Genomic DNA, 21,517 nt, shown 5'->3' with positions numbered 1-21,517 from the left:
CTGCATGGCAGCAGGGCATTTGGGCGTTGCCAGGAAGGCGTTTTTATGTAGATTCCTCCTCTTTCAGCACTGCATTGTGGTGCAAGCAAAAGAAGCAAATCCTGTCTGGCTTCCTCTCCGGCCTTTATTCACCTCCCGTGTAGCTGTGAGTGTGTGAGCCTGCAGGGCCCCATGGAATTGCCTAGAAGTAGGCTGAATCGCTGCAGGGCTGAACAGCAGTATCGGGCAGGCTCGGGCAACGCGCGGCCCGTTCGGGTTATCGCTTCTCGGCCTTTTGGCTAAGATCAAGTGTAGTATCTGTTCTTATCAGTTTAATATCTGATACGTCCCCTATCTGGGGACCATATATTAAATGGATTTTTAGAACAGGGAGATGGAAATAGAGCTTGCTCTGTCCACTCCACGTATTGACCTGGTATTGCAGTATTTCCAGGACCGGTGCACCCTTTCCTTATGTGTTGACTAAAAGCAGATTCCAAAAGTGTTTTTTGTCTTTGCTATTGTTTCTGTCTTTCTGAAGGGATCTCCCTTTTTAATCCCATTATTTCAACACCTGTTGGACAATGCATGAGTGATAATGAGCTCATTGATTAAATGCAATTAATGAATAGATTGCCACCTCTTGTTGTGTGTCGTCTGTGTTTCTGTGTTTCCGGCATTTCACATTGGAACACCTCATTCACCTTCCTTGTCTTCTCTCCGCCCTCCCTTTTAGGTAAGTTAAAGAGCTGCACCTGAGCCAGCCACTGATTGATTGATTGATTGATTGATTGATTGATTGATTGATTGATTGATTGATTGATGCAGCACAACAGTCAAATAGTGGAGTGGAGTAGGGGAACAGCAAACAGCCAATAAAGCAGCCCGCCCGCTCGCCTGCCCGCCACAATGGACCTACCTGTGTACACTAGATGGATGTGATGGAATGTACTGTCGTCCCTACATTTCAAGAAGAAGTAAGAATTGCAGTTGCAACAAAGCCTTGCTTGCCTACAAAGAGAGCAGCAATTTGGATTTGTTACTATGTTACCTAGAAGAATAACAAACTGTGCAAGGATGGAGGTTGTAGGAGCAAGGAGAAGTTGTCTGTAAAGTTGGTGGATGCCTATTTTCCATTTTGCAGTCCCTTGTCTCCCTCTTGTGGCCTCCTGGAGGCAACTAGCTGTGCAAAAAAAAGACAGCCTGGCGGCCGGCTGTTGCAGTGTTGCCCTCTCAGGCAACACTGAGTGACTGACTGAGCCTCACCGTCTTATATAAAGTTCAGACGGAACTTTGCACGTGTCATAGTGGAGCCCTCAGGATTCCAGAGCCAGCTTTCTGACATCATAATGGGGCCTCAGAGATAAAAGCCTGGGCCCAGGCAGTGTTGGTCAGTGCTGCTCAGCAGGCAGCACTGGACTGGACTGGATTACAGCTGATACAAGGTGTGAAGGAACAAGGGGTGGCTGTGGGCATGCACTTGCTGCCGCTGCCAGTGTTTATCTGCATGGCAGCAGGGCATTTGGGCGTTGCCAGGAAGGCGTTTTTATGTAGATTCCTCCTCTTTCAGCACTGCATTGTGGTGCAAGCAAAAGAAGCAAATCCTGTCTGGCTTCCTCTCCGGCCTTTATTCACCTCCCGTGTAGCTGTGAGTGTGTGAGCCTGCAGGGCCCCATGGAATTGCCTAGAAGTAGGCTGAATCGCTGCAAGGGCTGAACAGCAGTATCGGGCAGGCTCGGGCAACGCGCGGCCCGTTCGGGTTATCGCTTCTCGGCCTTTTGGCTAAGATCAAGTGTAGTATCTGTTCTTATCAGTTTAATATCTGATACGTCCCCTATCTGGGGACCATATATTAAATGGATTTTTAGAACAGGGAGATGGAAATAGAGCTTGCTCTGTCCACTCCACGCATTGACCTGGTATTGCAGTATTTCCAGGACCGGTGCACCCTTTCCTTATGTGTTGACTAAAAGCAGATTCCAAAAGTGTTTTTTGTCTTTGCTATTGTTTCTGTCTTTCTGAAGGGATCTCCCCTTTTAATCCCATTATTTCAACACCTGTTGGACAATGCATGAGTGATAATGAGCTCATTGATTAAATGCAATTAATGAATAGATTGCCACCTCTTGTTGTGTGTCGTCTGTGTTTCTGTGTTTCCGGCATTTCACATTGGAACACCTCATTCACCTTCCTTGTCTTCTCTCCGCCCTCCCTTTTAGGTAAGTTAAAGAGCTGCACCTGAGCCAGCCACTGATTGATTGATTGATTGATTGATTGATTGATTGATTGATTGATGCAGCACAACAGTCAAATAGTGGAGTGGAGTAGGGGAACAGCAAACAGCCAATAAAGCAGCCCGCCCGCTCGCCTGCCCGCCACAATGGACCTACCTGTGTACACTAGATGGATGTGATGGAATGTACTGTCGTCCCTACATTTCAAGAAGAAGTAAGAATTGCAGTTGCAACAAAGCCTTGCTTGCCTACAAAGAGAGCAGCAATTTGGATTTGTTACTATGTTACCTAGAAGAATAACAAACTGTGCAAGGATGGAGGTTGTAGGAGCAAGGAGAAGTTGTCTGTAAAGTTGGTGGATGCCTATTTTCCATTTTGCAGTCCCTTGTCTCCCTCTTGTGGCCTCCTGGAGGCAACTAGCTGTGCAAAAAAAAGACAGCCTGGCGGCCGGCTGTTGCAGTGTTGCCCTCTCAGGCAACACTGAGTGACTGACTGAGCCTCACCGTCTTATATAAAGTTCAGACGGAACTTTGCACGTGTCATAGTGGAGCCCTCAGGATTCCAGAGCCAGCTTTCTGACATCATAATGGGGCCTCAGAGATAAAAGCCTGGGCCCAGGCAGTGTTGGTCAGTGCTGCTCAGCAGGCAGCACTGGACTGGACTGGATTACAGCTGATACAAGGTGTGAAGGAACAAGGGGTGGCTGTGGGCATGCACTTGCTGCCGCTGCCAGTGTTTATCTGCATGGCAGCAGGGCATTTGGGCGTTGCCAGGAAGGCGTTTTTATGTAGATTCCTCCTCTTTCAGCACTGCATTGTGGTGCAAGCAAAAGAAGCAAATCCTGTCTGGCTTCCTCTCCGGCCTTTATTCACCTCCCGTGTAGCTGTGAGTGTGTGAGCCTGCAGGGCCCCATGGAATTGCCTAGAAGTAGGCTGAATCGCTGCAAGGGCTGAACAGCAGTATCGGGCAGGCTCGGGCAACGCGCGGCCCGTTCGGGTTATCGCTTCTCGGCCTTTTGGCTAAGATCAAGTGTAGTATCTGTTCTTATCAGTTTAATATCTGATACGTCCCCTATCTGGGGACCATATATTAAATGGATTTTTAGAACAGGGAGATGGAAATAGAGCTTGCTCTGTCCACTCCACGCATTGACCTGGTATTGCAGTATTTCCAGGACCGGTGCACCCTTTCCTTATGTGTTGACTAAAAGCAGATTCCAAAAGTGTTTTTTGTCTTTGCTATTGTTTCTGTCTTTCTGAAGGGATCTCCCCTTTTAATCCCATTATTTCAACACCTGTTGGACAATGCATGAGTGATAATGAGCTCATTGATTAAATGCAATTAATGAATAGATTGCCACCTCTTGTTGTGTGTCGTCTGTGTTTCTGTGTTTCCGGCATTTCACATTGGAACACCTCATTCACCTTCCTTGTCTTCTCTCCGCCCTCCCTTTTAGGTAAGTTAAAGAGCTGCACCTGAGCCAGCCACTGATTGATTGATTGATTGATTGATTGATTGATTGATTGATTGATTGATTGATTGATGCAGCACAACAGTCAAATAGTGGAGTGGAGTAGGGGAACAGCAAACAGCCAATAAAGCAGCCCGCCCGCTCGCCTGCCCGCCACAATGGACCTACCTGTGTACACTAGATGGATGTGATGGAATGTACTGTCGTCCCTACATTTCAAGAAGAAGTAAGAATTGCAGTTGCAACAAAGCCTTGCTTGCCTACAAAGAGAGCAGCAATTTGGATTTGTTACTATGTTACCTAGAAGAATAACAAACTGTGCAAGGATGGAGGTTGTAGGAGCAAGGAGAAGTTGTCTGTAAAGTTGGTGGATGCCTATTTTCCATTTTGCAGTCCCTTGTCTCCCTCTTGTGGCCTCCTGGAGGCAACTAGCTGTGCAAAAAAAAGACAGCCTGGCGGCTGGCTGTTGCAGTGTTGCCCTCTCAGGCAACACTGAGTGACTGACTGAGCCTCACCGTCTTATATAAAGTTCAGACGGAACTTTGCACGTGTCATAGTGGAGCCCTCAGGATTCCAGAGCCAGCTTTCTGACATCATAATGGGGCCTCAGAGATAAAAGCCTGGGCCCAGGCAGTGTTGGTCAGTGCTGCTCAGCAGGCAGCACTGGACTGGACTGGATTACAGCTGATACAAGGTGTGAAGGAACAAGGGGTGGCTGTGGGCATGCACTTGCTGCCGCTGCCAGTGTTTATCTGCATGGCAGCAGGGCATTTGGGCGTTGCCAGGAAGGCGTTTTTATGTAGATTCCTCCTCTTTCAGCACTGCATTGTGGTGCAAGCAAAAGAAGCAAATCCTGTCTGGCTTCCTCTCCGGCCTTTATTCACCTCCCGTGTAGCTGTGAGTGTGTGAGCCTGCAGGGCCCCATGGAATTGCCTAGAAGTAGGCTGAATCGCTGCAAGGGCTGAACAGCAGTATCGGGCAGGCTCGGGCAACGCGCGGCCCGTTCGGGTTATCGCTTCTCGGCCTTTTGGCTAAGATCAAGTGTAGTATCTGTTCTTATCAGTTTAATATCTGATACGTCCCCTATCTGGGGACCATATATTAAATGGATTTTTAGAACAGGGAGATGGAAATAGAGCTTGCTCTGTCCACTCCACGCATTGACCTGGTATTGCAGTATTTCCAGGACCGGTGCACCCTTTCCTTATGTGTTGACTAAAAGCAGATTCCAAAAGTGTTTTTTGTCTTTGCTATTGTTTCTGTCTTTCTGAAGGGATCTCCCCTTTTAATCCCATTATTTCAACACCTGTTGGACAATGCATGAGTGATAATGAGCTCATTGATTAAATGCAATTAATGAATAGATTGCCACCTCTTGTTGTGTGTCGTCTGTGTTTCTGTGTTTCCGGCATTTCACATTGGAACACCTCATTCACCTTCCTTGTCTTCTCTCCGCCCTCCCTTTTAGGTAAGTTAAAGAGCTGCACCTGAGCCAGCCACTGATTGATTGATTGATTGATTGATTGATTGATTGATTGATTGATTGATTGATTGATTGATTGATACAGCACAACAGTCAAATAGTGGAGTGGAGTAGGGGAACAGCAAACAGCCAATAAAGCAGCCCGCCCGCTCGCCTGCCCGCCACAATGGACCTACCTGTGTACACTAGATGGATGTGATGGAATGTACTGTCGTCCCTACATTTCAAGAAGAAGTAAGAATTGCAGTTGCAACAAAGCCTTGCTTGCCTACAAAGAGAGCAGCAATTTGGATTTGTTACTATGTTACCTAGAAGAATAACAAACTGTGCAAGGATGGAGGTTGTAGGAGCAAGGAGAAGTTGTCTGTAAAGTTGGTGGATGCCTATTTTCCATTTTGCAGTCCCTTGTCTCCCTCTTGTGGCCTCCTGGAGGCAACTAGCTGTGCAAAAAAAAGACAGCCTGGCGGCCGGCTGTTGCAGTGTTGCCCTCTCAGGCAACACTGAGTGACTGACTGAGCCTCACCGTCTTATATAAAGTTCAGACGGAACTTTGCACGTGTCATAGTGGAGCCCTCAGGATTCCAGAGCCAGCTTTCTGACATCATAATGGGGCCTCAGAGATAAAAGCCTGGGCCCAGGCAGTGTTGGTCAGTGCTGCTCAGCAGGCAGCACTGGACTGGACTGGATTACAGCTGATACAAGGTGTGAAGGAACAAGGGGTGGCTGTGGGCATGCACTTGCTGCCGCTGCCAGTGTTTATCTGCATGGCAGCAGGGCATTTGGGCGTTGCCAGGAAGGCGTTTTTATGTAGATTCCTCCTCTTTCAGCACTGCATTGTGGTGCAAGCAAAAGAAGCAAATCCTGTCTGGCTTCCTCTCCGGCCTTTATTCACCTCCCGTGTAGCTGTGAGTGTGTGAGCCTGCAGGGCCCCATGGAATTGCCTAGAAGTAGGCTGAATCGCTGCAAGGGCTGAACAGCAGTATCGGGCAGGCTCGGGCAACGCGCGGCCCGTTCGGGTTATCGCTTCTCGGCCTTTTGGCTAAGATCAAGTGTAGTATCTGTTCTTATCAGTTTAATATCTGATACGTCCCCTATCTGGGGACCATATATTAAATGGATTTTTAGAACAGGGAGATGGAAATAGAGCTTGCTCTGTCCACTCCACGCATTGACCTGGTATTGCAGTATTTCCAGGACCGGTGCACCCTTTCCTTATGTGTTGACTAAAAGCAGATTCCAAAAGTGTTTTTTGTCTTTGCTATTGTTTCTGTCTTTCTGAAGGGATCTCCCCTTTTAATCCCATTATTTCAACACCTGTTGGACAATGCATGAGTGATAATGAGCTCATTGATTAAATGCAATTAATGAATAGATTGCCACCTCTTGTTGTGTGTCGTCTGTGTTTCTGTGTTTCCGGCATTTCACATTGGAACACCTCATTCACCTTCCTTGTCTTCTCTCCGCCCTCCCTTTTAGGTAAGTTAAAGAGCTGCACCTGAGCCAGCCACTGATTGATTGATTGATTGATTGATTGATTGATTGATTGATTGATTGATTGATTGATGCAGCACAACAGTCAAATAGTGGAGTGGAGTAGGGGAACAGCAAACAGCCAATAAAGCAGCCCGCCCGCTCGCCTGCCAGCCACAATGGACCTACCTGTGTACACTAGATGTATGTGATGGAATGTACTGTCGTCCCTACATTTCAAGAAGAAGTAAGAATTGCAGTTGCAACAAAGCCTTGCTTGCCTACAAAGAGAGCAGCAATTTGGATTTGTTACTATGTTACCTAGAAGAATAACAAACTGTGCAAGGATGGAGGTTGTAGGAGCAAGGAGAAGTTGTCTGTAAAGTTGGTGGATGCCTATTTTCCATTTTGCAGTCCCTTGTCTCCCTCTTGTGGCCTCCTGGAGGCAACTAGCTGTGCAAAAAAAAGACAGCCTGGCGGCCGGCTGTTGCAGTGTTGCCCTCTCAGGCAACACTGAGTGACTGACTGAGCCTCACCGTCTTATATAAAGTGCAGACGGAACTTTGCACGTGTCATAGTGGAGCCCTCAGGATTCCAGAGCCAGCTTTCTGACATCATAATGGGGCCTCAGAGATAAAAGCCTGGGCCCAGGCAGTGTTGGTCAGTGCTGCTCAGCAGGCAGCACTGGACTGGACTGGATTACAGCTGATACAAGGTGTGAAGGAACAAGGGGTGGCTGTGGGCATGCACTTGCTGCCGCTGCCAGTGTTTATCTGCATGGCAGCAGGGCATTTGGGCGTTGCCAGGAAGGCGTTTTTATGTAGATTCCTCCTCTTTCAGCACTGCATTGTGGTGCAAGCAAAAGAAGCAAATCCTGTCTGGCTTCCTCTCCGGCCTTTATTCACCTCCCGTGTAGCTGTGAGTGTGTGAGCCTGCAGGGCCCCATGGAATTGCCTAGAAGTAGGCTGAATCGCTGCAAGGGCTGAACAGCAGTATCGGGCAGGCTCGGGCAACGCGCGGCCCGTTCGGGTTATCGCTTCTCGGCCTTTTGGCTAAGATCAAGTGTAGTATCTGTTCTTATCAGTTTAATATCTGATACGTCCCCTATCTGGGGACCATATATTAAATGGATTTTTAGAACAGGGAGATGGAAATAGAGCTTGCTCTGTCCACTCCACGCATTGACCTGGTATTGCAGTATTTCCAGGACCGGTGCACCCTTTCCTTATGTGTTGACTAAAAGCAGATTCCAAAAGTGTTTTTTGTCTTTGCTATTGTTTCTGTCTTTCTGAAGGGATCTCCCCTTTTAATCCCATTATTTCAACACCTGTTGGACAATGCATGAGTGATAATGAGCTCATTGATTAAATGCAATTAATGAATAGATTGCCACCTCTTGTTGTGTGTCGTCTGTGTTTCTGTGTTTCCGGCATTTCACATTGGAACACCTCATTCACCTTCCTTGTCTTCTCTCCGCCCTCCCTTTTAGGTAAGTTAAAGAGCTGCACCTGAGCCAGCCACTGATTGATTGATTGATTGATTGATTGATTGATTGATTGATTGATTGATTGATTGATTGATGCAGCACAACAGTCAAATAGTGGAGTGGAGTAGGGGAACAGCAAACAGCCAATAAAGCAGCCCGCCCGCTCGCCTGCCCGCCACAATGGACCTACCTGTGTACACTAGATGGATGTGATGGAATGTACTGTCGTCCCTACATTTCAAGAAGAAGTAAGAATTGCAGTTGCAACAAAGCCTTGCTTGCCTACAAAGAGAGCAGCAATTTGGATTTGTTACTATGTTACCTAGAAGAATAACAAACTGTGCAAGGATGGAGGTTGTAGGAGCAAGGAGAAGTTGTCTGTAAAGTTGGTGGATGCCTATTTTCCATTTTGCAGTCCCTTGTCTCCCTCTTGTGGCCTCCTGGAGGCAACTAGCTGTGCAAAAAAAAGACAGCCTGGCGGCCGGCTGTTGCAGTGTTGCCCTCTCAAGCAACACTGAGTGACTGACTGAGCCTCACCGTCTTATATAAAGTTCAGACGGAACTTTGCACGTGTCATAGTGGAGCCCTCAGGATTCCAGAGCCAGCTTTCTGACATCATAATGGGGCCTCAGAGATAAAAGCCTGGGCCCAGGCAGTGTTGGTCAGTGCTGCTCAGCAGGCAGCACTGGACTGGACTGGATTACAGCTGATACAAGGTGTGAAGGAACAAGGGGTGGCTGTGGGCATGCACTTGCTGCCGCTGCCAGTGTTTATCTGCATGGCAGCAGGGCATTTGGGCGTTGCCAGGAAGGCGTTTTTATGTAGATTCCTCCTCTTTCAGCACTGCATTGTGGTGCAAGCAAAAGAAGCAAATCCTGTCTGGCTTCCTCTCCGGCCTTTATTCACCTCCCGTGTAGCTGTGAGTGTGTGAGCCTGCAGGGCCCCATGGAATTGCCTAGAAGTAGGCTGAATCGCTGCAAGGGCTGAACAGCAGTATCGGGCAGGCTCGGGCAACGCGCGGCCCGTTCGGGTTATCGCTTCTCGGCCTTTTGGCTAAGATCAAGTGTAGTATCTGTTCTTATCAGTTTAATATCTGATACGTCCCCTATCTGGGGACCATATATTAAATGGATTTTTAGAACAGGGAGATGGAAATAGAGCTTGCTCTGTCCACTCCACGCATTGACCTGGTATTGCAGTATTTCCAGGACCGGTGCACCCTTTCCTTATGTGTTGACTAAAAGCAGATTCCAAAAGTGTTTTTTGTCTTTGCTATTGTTTCTGTCTTTCTGAAGGGATCTCCCCTTTTAATCCCATTATTTCAACACCTGTTGGACAATGCATGAGTGATAATGAGCTCATTGATTAAATGCAATTAATGAATAGATTGCCACCTCTTGTTGTGTGTCGTCTGTGTTTCTGTGTTTCCGGCATTTCACATTGGAACACCTCATTCACCTTCCTTGTCTTCTCTCCGCCCTCCCTTTTAGGTAAGTTAAAGAGCTGCACCTGAGCCAGCCACTGATTGATTGATTGATTGATTGATTGATTGATTGATTGATTGATTGATTGATTGATGCAGCACAACAGTCAAATAGTGGAGTGGAGTAGGGGAACAGCAAACAGCCAATAAAGCAGCCCGCCCGCTCGCCTGCCCGCCACAATGGACCTACCTGTGTACACTAGATGGATGTGATGGAATGTACTGTCGTCCCTACATTTCAAGAAGAAGTAAGAATTGCAGTTGCAACAAAGCCTTGCTTGCCTACAAAGAGAGCAGCAATTTGGATTTGTTACTATGTTACCTAGAAGAATAACAAACTGTGCAAGGATGGAGGTTGTAGGAGCAAGGAGAAGTTGTCTGTAAAGTTGGTGGATGCCTATTTTCCATTTTGCAGTCCCTTGTCTCCCTCTTGTGGCCTCCTGGAGGCAACTAGCTGTGCAAAAAAAAAGACAGCCTGGCGGCCGGCTGTTGCAGTGTTGCCCTCTCAGGCAACACTGAGTGACTGACTGAGCCTCACCGTCTTATATAAAGTTCAGACGGAACTTTGCACGTGTCATAGTGGAGCCCTCAGGATTCCAGAGCCAGCTTTCTGACATCATAATGGGGCCTCAGAGATAAAAGCCTGGGCCAAGGCAGTGTTGGTCAGTGCTGCTCAGCAGGCAGCACTGGACTGGACTGGATTACAGCTGATACAAGGTGTGAAGGAACAAGGGGTGGCTGTGGGCATGCACTTGCTGCCGCTGCCAGTGTTTATCTGCATGGCAGCAGGGCATTTGGGCGTTGCCAGGAAGGCGTTTTTATGTAGATTCCTCCTCTTTCAGCACTGCATTGTGGTGCAAGCAAAAGAAGCAAATCCTGTCTGGCTTCCTCTCCGGCCTTTATTCACCTCCCGTGTAGCTGTGAGTGTGTGAGCCTGCAGGGCCCCATGGAATTTCCTAGAAGTAGGCTGAATCGCTGCAAGGGCTGAACAGCAGTATCGGGCAGGCTCGGGCAACGCGCGGCCCGTTCGGGTTATCGCTTCTCGGCCTTTTGGCTAAGATCAAGTGTAGTATCTGTTCTTATCAGTTTAATATCTGATACGTCCCCTATCTGGGGACCATATATTAAATGGATTTTTAGAACAGGGAGATGGAAATAGAGCTTGCTCTGTCCACTCCACGCATTGACCTGGTATTGCAGTATTTCCAGGACCGGTGCACCCTTTCCTTATGTGTTGACTAAAAGCAGATTCCAAAAGTGTTTTTTGTCTTTGCTATTGTTTCTGTCTTTCTGAAGGGATCTCCCCTTTTAATCCCATTATTTCAACACCTGTTGGACAATGCATGAGTGATAATGAGCTCATTGATTAAATGCAATTAATGAATAGATTGCCACCTCTTGTTGTGTGTCGTCTGTGTTTCTGTGTTTCCGGCATTTCACATTGGAACACCTCATTCACCTTCCTTGTCTTCTCTCCGCCCTCCCTTTTAGGTAAGTTAAAGAGCTGCACCTGAGCCAGCCACTGATTGATTGATTGATTGATTGATTGATTGATTGATTGATTGATTGATTGATGCAGCACAACAGTCAAATAGTGGAGTGGAGTAGGGGAACAGCAAACAGCCAATAAAGCAGCCCGCCCGCTCGCCTGCCCGCCACAATGGACCTACCTGTGTACACTAGATGGATGTGATGGAATGTACTGTCGTCCCTACATTTCAAGAAGAAGTAAGAATTGCAGTTGCAACAAAGCCTTGCTTGCCTACAAAGAGAGCAGCAATTTGGATTTGTTACTATGTTACCTAGAAGAATAACAAACTGTGCAAGGATGGAGGTTGTAGGAGCAAGGAGAAGTTGTCTGTAAAGTTGGTGGATGCCTATTTTCCATTTTGCAGTCCCTTGTCTCCCTCTTGTGGCCTCCTGGAGGCAACTAGCTGTGCAAAAAAAAAGACAGCCTGGCGGCCGGCTGTTGCAGTGTTGCCCTCTCAGGCAACACTGAGTGACTGACTGAGCCTCACCGTCTTATATAAAGTTCAGACGGAACTTTGCACGTGTCATAGTGGAGCCCTCAGGATTCCAGAGCCAGCTTTCTGACATCATAATGGGGCCTCAGAGATAAAAGCCTGGGCCCAGGCAGTGTTGGTCAGTGCTGCTCAGCAGGCAGCACTGGACTGGACTGGATTACAGCTGATACAAGGTGTGAAGGAACAAGGGGTGGCTGTGGGCATGCACTTGCTGCCACTGCCAGTGTTTATCTGCATGGCAGCAGGGCATTTGGGCGTTGCCAGGAAGGCGTTTTTATGTAGATTCCTCCTCTTTCAGCACTGCATTGTGGTGCAAGCAAAAGAAGCAAATCCTGTCTGGCTTCCTCTCCGGCCTTTATTCACCTCCCGTGTAGCTGTGAGTGTGTGAGCCTGCAGGGCCCCATGGAATTGCCTAGAAGTAGGCTGAATCGCTGCAAGGGCTGAACAGCAGTATCGGGCAGGCTCGGGCAACGCGCGGCCCGTTCGGGTTATCGCTTCTCGGCCTTTTGGCTAAGATCAAGTGTAGTATCTGTTCTTATCAGTTTAATATCTGATACGTCCCCTATCTGGGGACCATATATTAAATGGATTTTTAGAACAGGGAGATGGAAATAGAGCTTGCTCTGTCCACTCCACGCATTGACCTGGTATTGCAGTATTTCCAGGACCGGTGCACCCTTTCCTTATGTGTTGACTAAAAGCAGATTCCAAAAGTGTTTTTTGTCTTTGCTATTGTTTCTGTCTTTCTGAAGGGATCTCCCCTTTTAATCCCATTATTTCAACACCTGTTGGACAATGCATGAGTGATAATGAGCTCATTGATTAAATGCAATTAATGAATAGATTGCCACCTCTTGTTGTGTGTCGTCTGTGTTTCTGTGTTTCCGGCATTTCACATTGGAACACCTCATTCACCTTCCTTGTCTTCTCTCCGCCCTCCCTTTTAGGTAAGTTAAAGAGCTGCACCTGAGCCAGCCACTGATTGATTGATTGATTGATTGATTGATTGATTGATTGATTGATTGATTGATGATGCAGCACAACAGTCAAATAGTGGAGTGGAGTAGGGGAACAGCAAACAGCCAATAAAGCAGCCCGCCCGCTCGCCTGCCCGCCACAATGGACCTACCTGTGTACACTAGATGGATGTGATGGAATGTACTGTCGTCCCTACATTTCAAGAAGAAGTAAGAATTGCAGTTGCAACAAAGCCTTGCTTGCCTACAAAGAGAGCAGCAATTTGGATTTGTTACTATGTTACCTAGAAGAATAACAAACTGTGCAAGGATGGAGGTTGTAGGAGCAAGGAGAAGTTGTCTGTAAAGTTGGTGGATGCCTATTTTCCATTTTGCAGTCCCTTGTCTCCCTCTTGTGGCCTCCTGGAGGCAACTAGCTGTGCAAAAAAAAGACAGCCTGGCGGCCGGCTGTTGCAGTGTTGCCCTCTCAGGCAACACTGAGTGACTGACTGAGCCTCACCGTCTTATATAAAGTTCAGACGGAACTTTGCACGTGTCATAGTGGAGCCCTCAGGATTCCAGAGCCAGCTTTCTGACATCATAATGGGGCCTCAGAGATAAAAGCCTGGGCCCAGGCAGTGTTGGTCAGTGCTGCTCAGCAGGCAGCACTGGACTGGACTGGATTACAGCTGATACAAGGTGTGAAGGAACAAGGGGTGGCTGTGGGCATGCACTTGCTGCCGCTGCCAGTGTTTATCTGCATGGCAGCAGGGCATTTGGGCGTTGCCAGGAAGGCGTTTTTATGTAGATTCCTCCTCTTTCAGCACTGCATTGTGGTGCAAGCAAAAGAAGCAAATCCTGTCTGGCTTCCTCTCCGGCCTTTATTCACCTCCCGTGTAGCTGTGAGTGTGTGAGCCTGCAGGGCCCCATGGAATTGCCTAGAAGTAGGCTGAATCGCTGCAAGGGCTGAACAGCAGTATCGGGCAGGCTCGGGCAACGCGCGGCCCGTTCGGGTTATCGCTTCTCGGCCTTTTGGCTAAGATCAAGTGTAGTATCTGTTCTTATCAGTTTAATATCTGATACGTCCCCTATCTGGGGACCATATATTAAATGGATTTTTAGAACAGGGAGATGGAAATAGAGCTTGCTCTGTCCACTCCACGCATTGACCTGGTATTGCAGTATTTCCAGGACCGGTGCACCCTTTCCTTATGTGTTGACTAAAAGCAGATTCCAAAAGTGTTTTTTGTCTTTGCTATTGTTTCTGTCTTTCTGAAGGGATCTCCCCTTTTAATCCCATTATTTCAACACCTGTTGGACAATGCATGAGTGATAATGAGCTCATTGATTAAATGCAATTAATGAATAGATTGCCACCTCTTGTTGTGTGTCGTCTGTGTTTCTGTGTTTCCGGCATTTCACATTGGAACACCTCATTCACCTTCCTTGTCTTCTCTCCGCCCTCCCTTTTAGGTAAGTTAAAGAGCTGCACCTGAGCCAGCCACTGATTGATTGATTGATTGATTGATTGATTGATTGATTGATTGATTGATTGATGCAGCACAACAGTCAAATAGTGGAGTGGAGTAGGGGAACAGCAAACAGCCAATAAAGCAGCCCGCCCGCTCGCCTGCCCGCCACAATGGACCTACCTGTGTACACTAGATGGATGTGATGGAATGTACTGTCGTCCCTACATTTCAAGAAGAAGTAAGAATTGCAGTTGCAACAAAGCCTTGCTTGCCTACAAAGAGAGCAGCAATTTGGATTTGTTACTATGTTACCTAGAAGAATAACAAACTGTGCAAGGATGGAGGTTGTAGGAGCAAGGAGAAGTTGTCTGTAAAGTTGGTGGATGCCTATTTTCCATTTTGCAGTCCCTTGTCTCCCTCTTGTGGCCTCCTGGAGGCAACTAGCTGTGCAAAAAAAAGACAGCCTGGCGGCCGGCTGTTGCAGTGTTGCCCTCTCAGGCAACACTGAGTGACTGACTGAGCCTCAGTCTTATATAAAGTTCAGACGGAACTTTGCACGTGTCATAGTGGAGCCCTCAGGATTCCAGAGCCAGCTTTCTGACATCATAATGGGGCCTCAGAGATAAAAGCCTGGGCCCAGGCAGTGTTGGTCAGTGCTGCTCAGCAGGCAGCACTGGACTGGACTGGATTACAGCTGATACAAGGTGTGAAGGAACAAGGGGTGGCTGTGGGCATGCACTTGCTGCCGCTGCCAGTGTTTATCTGCATGGCAGCAGGGCATTTGGGCGTTGCCAGGAAGGCGTTTTTATGTAGATTCCTCCTCTTTCAGCACTGCATTGTGGTGCAAGCAAAAGAAGCAAATCCTGTCTGGCTTCCTCTCCGGCCTTTATTCACCTCCCGTGTAGCTGTGAGTGTGTGAGCCTGCAGGGCCCCATGGAATTGCCTAGAAGTAGGCTGAATCGCTGCAAGGGCTGAACAGCAGTATCGGGCAGGCTCGGGCAACGCGCGGCCCGTTCGGGTTATCGCTTCTCGGCCTTTTGGCTAAGATCAAGTGTAGTATCTGTTCTTATCAGTTTAATATCTGATACGTCCCCTATCTGGGGACCATATATTAAATGGATTTTTAGAACAGGGAGATGGAAATAGAGCTTGCTCTGTCCACTCCACGCATTGACCTGGTATTGCAGTATTTCCAGGACCGGTGCACCCTTTCCTTATGTGTTGACTAAAAGCAGATTCCAAAAGTGTTTTTTGTCTTTGCTATTGTTTCTGTCTTTCTGAAGGGATCTCCCCTTTTAATCCCATTATTTCAACACCTGTTGGACAATGCATGAGTGATAATGAGCTCATTGATTAAATGCAATTAATGAATAGATTGCCACCTCTTGTTGTGTGTCGTCTGTGTTTCTGTGTTTCCGGCATTTCACATTGGAACACCTCATTCACCTTCCTTGTCTTCTCTCCGCCCTCCCTTTTAGGTAAGTTAAAGAGCTGCACCTGAGCCAGCCACTGATTGATTGATTGATTGATTGATTGATTGATTGATTGATTGATTGATTGATTGATTGATTGATTGATGCAGCACAACAGTCAAATAGTGGAGTGGAGTAGGGGAACAGCAAACAGCCAATAAAGCAGCCCGCCCGCTCGCCTGCCCGCCACAATGGACCTACCTGTGTACACTAGATGGATGTGATGGAATGTACTGTCGTCCCTACATTTCAAGAAGAAGTAAGAATTGCAGTTGCAACAAAGCCTTGCTTGCCTACAAAGAGAGCAGCAATTTGGATTTGTTACTATGTTACCTAGAAGAATAACAAACTGTGCAAGGATGGAGGTTGTAGGAGCAAGGAGAAGTTGTCTGTAAAGTTGGTGGATGCCTATTTTCCATTTTGCAGTCCCTTGTCTCCCTCTTGTGGCCTCCTGGAGGCAACTAGCTGTGCAAAAAAAAGACAGCCTGGCGGCCGGCTGTTGCAGTGTTGCCCTCTCAGGCAACACTGAGTGACTGACTGAGCCTCACCGTCTTATATAAAGTTCAGACGGAACTTTGCACGTGTCATAGTGGAGCCCTCAGGATTCCAGAGCCAGCTTTCTGACATCATAATGGGGCCTCAGAGATAAAAGCCTGGGCCCAGGCAGTGTTGGTCAGTGCTGCTCAGCAGGCAGCACTGGACTGGACTGGATTACAGCTGATACAAGGTGTGAAGGAACAAGGGGTGGCTGTGGGCATGCACTTGCTGCCGCTGCCAGTGTTTATCTGCATGGCAGCAGGGCATTTGGGCGTTGCCAGGAAGGCGTTTTTATGTAGATTCCTCCTCTTTCAGCACTGCATTGTGGTGCAAGCAAAAGAAGCAAATCCTGTCTGGCTTCCTCTCCGGCCTTTATTCACCTCCCGTGTAGCTGTGAGTGTGTGAGCCTGCAGGGCCCCATGGAATTGCCTAGAAGTAGGCTGAATCGCTGCAAGGGCTGAACAGCAGTATCGGGCAGGCTCGGGCAACGCGCGGCCCGTTCGGGTTATCGCTTCTCGGCCTTTTGGCTAAGATCAAGTGTAGTATCTGTTCTTATCAGTTTAATATCTGATACGTCCCCTATCTGGGGACCATATATTAAATGGATTTTTAGAACAGGGAGATGGAAATAGAGCTTGCTCTGTCCACTCCACGCATTGACCTGGTATTGCAGTATTTCCAGGACCGGTGCACCCTTTCCTTATGTGTTGACTAAAAGCAGATTCCAAAAGTGTTTTTTGTCTTTGCTATTGTTTCTGTCTTTCTGAAGGGATCTCCCCTTTTAATCCCATTATTTCAACACCTGTTGGACAATGCATGAGTGATAATGAGCTCATTGATTAAATGCAATTAATGAATAGATTGCCACCTCTTGTTGTGTGTCGTCTGTGTTTCTGTGTTTCCGGCATTTCACATTGGAACACCTCATTCACCTTCCTTGTCTTCTCTCCGCCCTCCCTTTTAGGTAAGTTAAAGAGCTGCACCTGAGCCAGCCACTGATTGATTGATTGATTGATTGATTGATTGATTGATTGATTGATTGATGCAGCACAACAGTCAAATAGTGGAGTGGAGTAGGGGAACAGCAAACAGCCAATAAAGCAGCCCGCCCGCTCGCCTGCCCGCCACAATGGACCTACCTGTGTACACTAGATGGATGTGATGGAATGTACTGTCGTCCCTACATTTCAAGAAGAAGTAAGAATTGCAGTTGCAACAAAGCCTTGCTTGCCTACAAAGAGAGCAGCAATTTGGATTTGTTACTATGTTACCTAGAAGAATAACAAACTGTGCAAGGATGGAGGTTGTAGGAGCAAGGAGAAGTTGTCTGTAAAGTTTGTGGATGCCTATTTTCCATTTTGCAGTCCCTTGTCTCCCTCTTGTGGCCTCCTGGAGGCAACTAGCTGTGCAAAAAAAAGACAGCCTGGCGGCCGGCTGTTGCAGTGTTGCCCTCTCAGGCAACACTGAGTGACTGACTGAGCCTCACCGTCTTATATAAAGTTCAGACGGAACTTTGCACGTGTCATAGTGGAGCCCTCAGGATTCCAGAGCCAGCTTTCTGACATCATAATGGGGCCTCAGAGATAAAAGCCTGGGCCCAGGCAGTGTTGGTCAGTGCTGCTCAGCAGGCAGCACTGGACTGGACTGGATTACAGCTGATACAAGGTGTGAAGGAACAAGGGGTGGCTGTGGGCATGCACTTGCTGCCGCTGCCAGTGTTTATCTGCATGGCAGCAGGGCATTTGGGCGTTGCCAGGAAGGCGTTTTTATGTAGATTCCTCCTCTTTCAGCACTGCATTGTGGTGCAAGCAAAAGAAGCAAATCCTGTCTGGCTTCCTCTCCGGCCTTTATTCACCTCCCGTGTAGCTGTGAGTGTGTGAGCCTGCAGGGCCCCATGGAATTGCCTAGAAGTAGGCTGAATCGCTGAAAGGGCTGAACAGCAGTATCGGGCAGGCTCGGGCAACGCGCGGCCCGTTCGGGTTATCGCTTCTCGGCCTTTTGGCTAAGATCAAGTGTAGTATCTGTTCTTATCAGTTTAATATCTGATACGTCCCCTATCTGGGGACCATATATTAAATGGATTTTTAGAACAGGGAGATGGAAATAGAGCTTGCTCTGTCCACTCCACGCATTGACCTGGTATTGCAGTATTTCCAGGACCGGTGCACCCTTTCCTTATGTGTTGACTAAAAGCAGATTCCAAAAGTGTTTTTTGTCTTTGCTATTGTTTCTGTCTTTCTGAAGGGATCTCCCCTTTTAATCCCATTATTTCAACACCTGTTGGACAATGCATGAGTGATAATGAGCTCATTGATTAAATGCAATTAATGAATAGATTGCCACCTCTTGTTGTGTGTCGTCTGTGTTTCTGTGTTTCCGGCATTTCACATTGGAACACCTCATTCACCTTCCTTGTCTTCTCTCCGCCCTCCCTTTTAGGTAAGTTAAAGAGCTGCACCTGAGCCAGCCACTGATTGATTGATTGATTGATTGATTGATTGATTGATTGATTGATGCAGCACAACAGTCAAATAGTGGAGTGGAGTAGGGGAACAGCAAACAGCCAATAAAGCAGCCCGCCCGCTCGCCTGCCCGCCACAATGGACCTACCTGTGTACACTAGATGGATGTGATGGAATGTACTGTCGTCCCTACATTTCAAGAAGAAGTAAGAATTGCAGTTGCAACAAAGCCTTGCTTGCCTACAAAGAGAGCAGCAATTTGGATTTGTTACTATGTTACCTAGAAGAATAACAAACTGTGCAAGGATGGAGGTTGTAGGAGCAAGGAGAAGTTGTCTGTAAAGTTGGTGGATGCCTATTTTCCATTTTGCAGTCCCTTGTCTCCCTCTTGTGGCCTCCTGGAGGCAACTAGCTGTGCAAAAAAAAGACAGCCTGGCGGCCGGCTGTTGCAGTGTTGCCCTCTCAGGCAACACTGAGTGACTGACTGAGCCTCACCGTCTTATATAAAGTTCAGACGGAACTTTGCACGTGTCATAGTGGAGCCCTCAGGATTCCAGAGCCAGCTTTCTGACATCATAATGGGGCCTCAGAGATAAAAGCCTGGGCCCAGGCAGTGTTGGTCAGTGCTGCTCAGCAGGCAGCACTGGACTGGACTGGATTACAGCTGATACAAGGTGTGAAGGAACAAGGGGTGGCTGTGGGCATGCACTTGCTGCCGCTGCCAGTGTTTATCTGCATGGCAGCAGGGCATTTGGGCGTTGCCAGGAAGGCGTTTTTATGTAGATTCCTCCTCTTTCAGCACTGCATTGTGGTGCAAGCAAAAGAAGCAAATCCTGTCTGGCTTCCTCTCCGGCCTTTATTCACCTCCCGTGTAGCTGTGAGTGTGTGAGCCTGCAGGGCCCCATGGAATTGCCTAGAAGTAGGCTGAATCGCTGCAAGGGCTGAACAGCAGTATCGGGCAGGCTCGGGCAACGCGCGGCCCGTTCGGGTTATCGCTTCTCGGCCTTTTGGCTAAGATCAAGTGTAGTATCTGTTCTTATCAGTTTAATATCTGATACGTCCCCTATCTGGGGACCATATATTAAATGGATTTTTAGAACAGGGAGATGGAAATAGAGCTTGCTCTGTCCACTCCACGCATTGACCTGGTATTGCAGTATTTCCAGGACCGGTGCACCCTTTCCTTATGTGTTGACTAAAAGCAGATTCCAAAAGTGTTTTTTGTCTTTGCTATTGTTTCTGTCTTTCTGAAGGGATCTCCCCTTTTAATCCCATTATTTCAACACCTGTTGGACAATGCATGAGTGATAATGAGCTCATTGATTAAATGCAATTAATGAATAGATTGCCACCTCTTGTTGTGTGTCGTCTGTGTTTCTGTGTTTCCGGCATTTCACATTGGAACACCTCATTCACCTTCCTTGTCTTCTCTCCGCCCTCCCTTTTAGGTAAGTTAAAGAGCTGCACCTGAGCCAGCCACTGATTGATTGATTGATTGATGCAGCACAACAGTCAAATAGTGGAGTGGAGTAGGGGAACAGCAAACAGCCAATAAAGCAGCCCGCCCGCTCGCCTGCCCGCCACAATGGACCTACCTGTGTACACTAGATGGATGTGATGGAATGTACTGTCGTCCCTACATTTCAAGAAGAAGTAAGAATTGCAGTTGCAACAAAGCCTTGCTTGCCTACAAAGAGAGCAGCAATTTGGATTTGCTACTATGTTACCTAGAAGAATAACAAACTGTGCAAGGATGGAGGTTGTAGGAGCAAGGAGAAGTTGTCTGTAAAGTTGGTGGATGCCTATTTTCCATTTTGCAGTCCCTTGTCTCCCTCTTGTGGCCTCCTGGAGGCAACTAGCTGTGCAAAAAAAAGACAGCCTGGCGGCCGGCTGTTGCAGTGTTGCCCTCTCAGGCAACACTGAGTGACTGACTGAGCCTCACCGTCTTATATAAAGTTCAGACGGAACTTTGCACGTGTCATAGTGGAGCCCTCAGGATTCCAGAGCCAGCTTTCTGACATCATAATGGGGCCTCAGAGATAAAAGCCTGGGCCCAGGCAGTGTTGGTCAGTGCTGCTCAGCAGGCAGCACTGGACTGGACTGGATTACAGCTGATACAAGGTGTGAAGGAACAAGGGGTGGCTGTGGGCATGCACTTGCTGCCGCTGCCAGTGTTTATCTGCATGGCAGCAGGGCATTTGGGCGTTGCCAGGAAGGCGTTTTTATGTAGATTCCTCCTCTTTCAGCACTGCATTGTGGTGCAAGCAAAAGAAGCAAATCCTGTCTGGCTTCCTCTCCGGCCTTTATTCACCTCCCGTGTAGCTGTGAGTGTGTGAGCCTGCAGGGCCCCATGGAATTGCCTAGAAGTAGGCTGAATCGCTGCAAGGGCTGAACAGCAGTATCGGGCAGGCTCGGGCAACGCGCGGCCCGTTCGGGTTATCGCTTCTCGGCCTTTTGGCTAAGATCAAGTGTAGTATCTGTTCTTATCAGTTTAATATCTGATACGTCCCCTATCTGGGGACCATATATTAAATGGATTTTTAGAACAGGGAGATGGAAATAGAGCTTGCTCTGTCCACTCCACGCATTGACCTGGTATTGCAGTATTTCCAGGACCGGTGCACCCTTTCCTTATGTGTTGACTAAAAGCAGATTCCAAAAGTGTTTTTTGTCTTTGCTATTGTTTCTGTCTTTCTGAAGGGATCTCCCCTTTTAATCCCATTATTTCAACACCTGTTGGACAATGCATGAGTGATAATGAGCTCATTGATTAAATGCAATTAATGAATAGATTGCCACCTCTTGTTGTGTGTCGTCTGTGTTTCTGTGTTTCCGGCATTTCACATTGGAACACCTCATTCACCTTCCTTGTCTTCTCTCCGCCCTCCCTTTTAGGTAAGTTAAAGAGCTGCACCTGAGCCAGCCACTGATTGATTGATTGATTGATTGATTGATTGATTGATTGATTGATTGATGCAGCACAACAGT

At 47.7% G+C, this 21,517-nt stretch overlaps 15 non-coding genes across 15 annotated transcripts; all 15 read left to right on the top strand.

Moving 5' to 3' along the window:
* The first annotated feature begins 258 nt into the window (after window positions 1–258).
* LOC142694395 (U2 spliceosomal RNA) lies at window positions 259–449 on the top strand. Its single transcript, XR_012862639.1, has one exon. It is a non-coding gene; the product is annotated as a U2 spliceosomal RNA (small nuclear RNA).
* A 1,292-nt stretch (window positions 450–1,741) lies between these two features.
* Window positions 1,742–1,932, top strand: LOC142694506 (U2 spliceosomal RNA). The gene has a single exon (XR_012862711.1). It is a non-coding gene; the product is annotated as a U2 spliceosomal RNA (small nuclear RNA).
* A 1,280-nt stretch (window positions 1,933–3,212) lies between these two features.
* On the top strand, window positions 3,213–3,403 carry LOC142694505 (U2 spliceosomal RNA). The gene has a single exon (XR_012862710.1). It is a non-coding gene; the product is annotated as a U2 spliceosomal RNA (small nuclear RNA).
* A 1,292-nt stretch (window positions 3,404–4,695) lies between these two features.
* LOC142694504 (U2 spliceosomal RNA) lies at window positions 4,696–4,886 on the top strand. The gene has a single exon (XR_012862709.1). It is a non-coding gene; the product is annotated as a U2 spliceosomal RNA (small nuclear RNA).
* Window positions 4,887–6,186: 1,300 nt separating this feature from the next.
* LOC142694502 (U2 spliceosomal RNA) lies at window positions 6,187–6,377 on the top strand. Its single transcript, XR_012862707.1, has one exon. It is a non-coding gene; the product is annotated as a U2 spliceosomal RNA (small nuclear RNA).
* A 1,292-nt stretch (window positions 6,378–7,669) lies between these two features.
* LOC142694501 (U2 spliceosomal RNA) lies at window positions 7,670–7,860 on the top strand. Its single transcript, XR_012862706.1, has one exon. It is a non-coding gene; the product is annotated as a U2 spliceosomal RNA (small nuclear RNA).
* Window positions 7,861–9,156: 1,296 nt separating this feature from the next.
* On the top strand, window positions 9,157–9,347 carry LOC142694500 (U2 spliceosomal RNA). Its single transcript, XR_012862705.1, has one exon. It is a non-coding gene; the product is annotated as a U2 spliceosomal RNA (small nuclear RNA).
* Window positions 9,348–10,640: 1,293 nt separating this feature from the next.
* On the top strand, window positions 10,641–10,831 carry LOC142694499 (U2 spliceosomal RNA). Its single transcript, XR_012862704.1, has one exon. It is a non-coding gene; the product is annotated as a U2 spliceosomal RNA (small nuclear RNA).
* Window positions 10,832–12,120: 1,289 nt separating this feature from the next.
* LOC142694498 (U2 spliceosomal RNA) lies at window positions 12,121–12,311 on the top strand. Its single transcript, XR_012862703.1, has one exon. It is a non-coding gene; the product is annotated as a U2 spliceosomal RNA (small nuclear RNA).
* A 1,291-nt stretch (window positions 12,312–13,602) lies between these two features.
* LOC142694497 (U2 spliceosomal RNA) lies at window positions 13,603–13,793 on the top strand. The gene has a single exon (XR_012862702.1). It is a non-coding gene; the product is annotated as a U2 spliceosomal RNA (small nuclear RNA).
* A 1,286-nt stretch (window positions 13,794–15,079) lies between these two features.
* LOC142694495 (U2 spliceosomal RNA) lies at window positions 15,080–15,270 on the top strand. The gene has a single exon (XR_012862701.1). It is a non-coding gene; the product is annotated as a U2 spliceosomal RNA (small nuclear RNA).
* Window positions 15,271–16,574: 1,304 nt separating this feature from the next.
* Window positions 16,575–16,765, top strand: LOC142694494 (U2 spliceosomal RNA). Its single transcript, XR_012862700.1, has one exon. It is a non-coding gene; the product is annotated as a U2 spliceosomal RNA (small nuclear RNA).
* A 1,284-nt stretch (window positions 16,766–18,049) lies between these two features.
* Window positions 18,050–18,240, top strand: LOC142694493 (U2 spliceosomal RNA). Its single transcript, XR_012862699.1, has one exon. It is a non-coding gene; the product is annotated as a U2 spliceosomal RNA (small nuclear RNA).
* Window positions 18,241–19,520: 1,280 nt separating this feature from the next.
* On the top strand, window positions 19,521–19,711 carry LOC142694492 (U2 spliceosomal RNA). Its single transcript, XR_012862698.1, has one exon. It is a non-coding gene; the product is annotated as a U2 spliceosomal RNA (small nuclear RNA).
* A 1,256-nt stretch (window positions 19,712–20,967) lies between these two features.
* On the top strand, window positions 20,968–21,158 carry LOC142694490 (U2 spliceosomal RNA). Its single transcript, XR_012862696.1, has one exon. It is a non-coding gene; the product is annotated as a U2 spliceosomal RNA (small nuclear RNA).
* Window positions 21,159–21,517: the final 359 nt, after the last annotated feature.

Source organism: Rhinoderma darwinii (assembly GCF_050947455.1).
Source record: "Rhinoderma darwinii isolate aRhiDar2 chromosome 5 unlocalized genomic scaffold, aRhiDar2.hap1 SUPER_5_unloc_46, whole genome shotgun sequence".
NCBI classification, from domain to species: Eukaryota; Metazoa; Chordata; class Amphibia; order Anura; family Rhinodermatidae; genus Rhinoderma; species Rhinoderma darwinii.
Note: the sequence above shows the minus strand (reverse complement) of the source record. Positions and strands in the feature narration are given on the sequence as shown.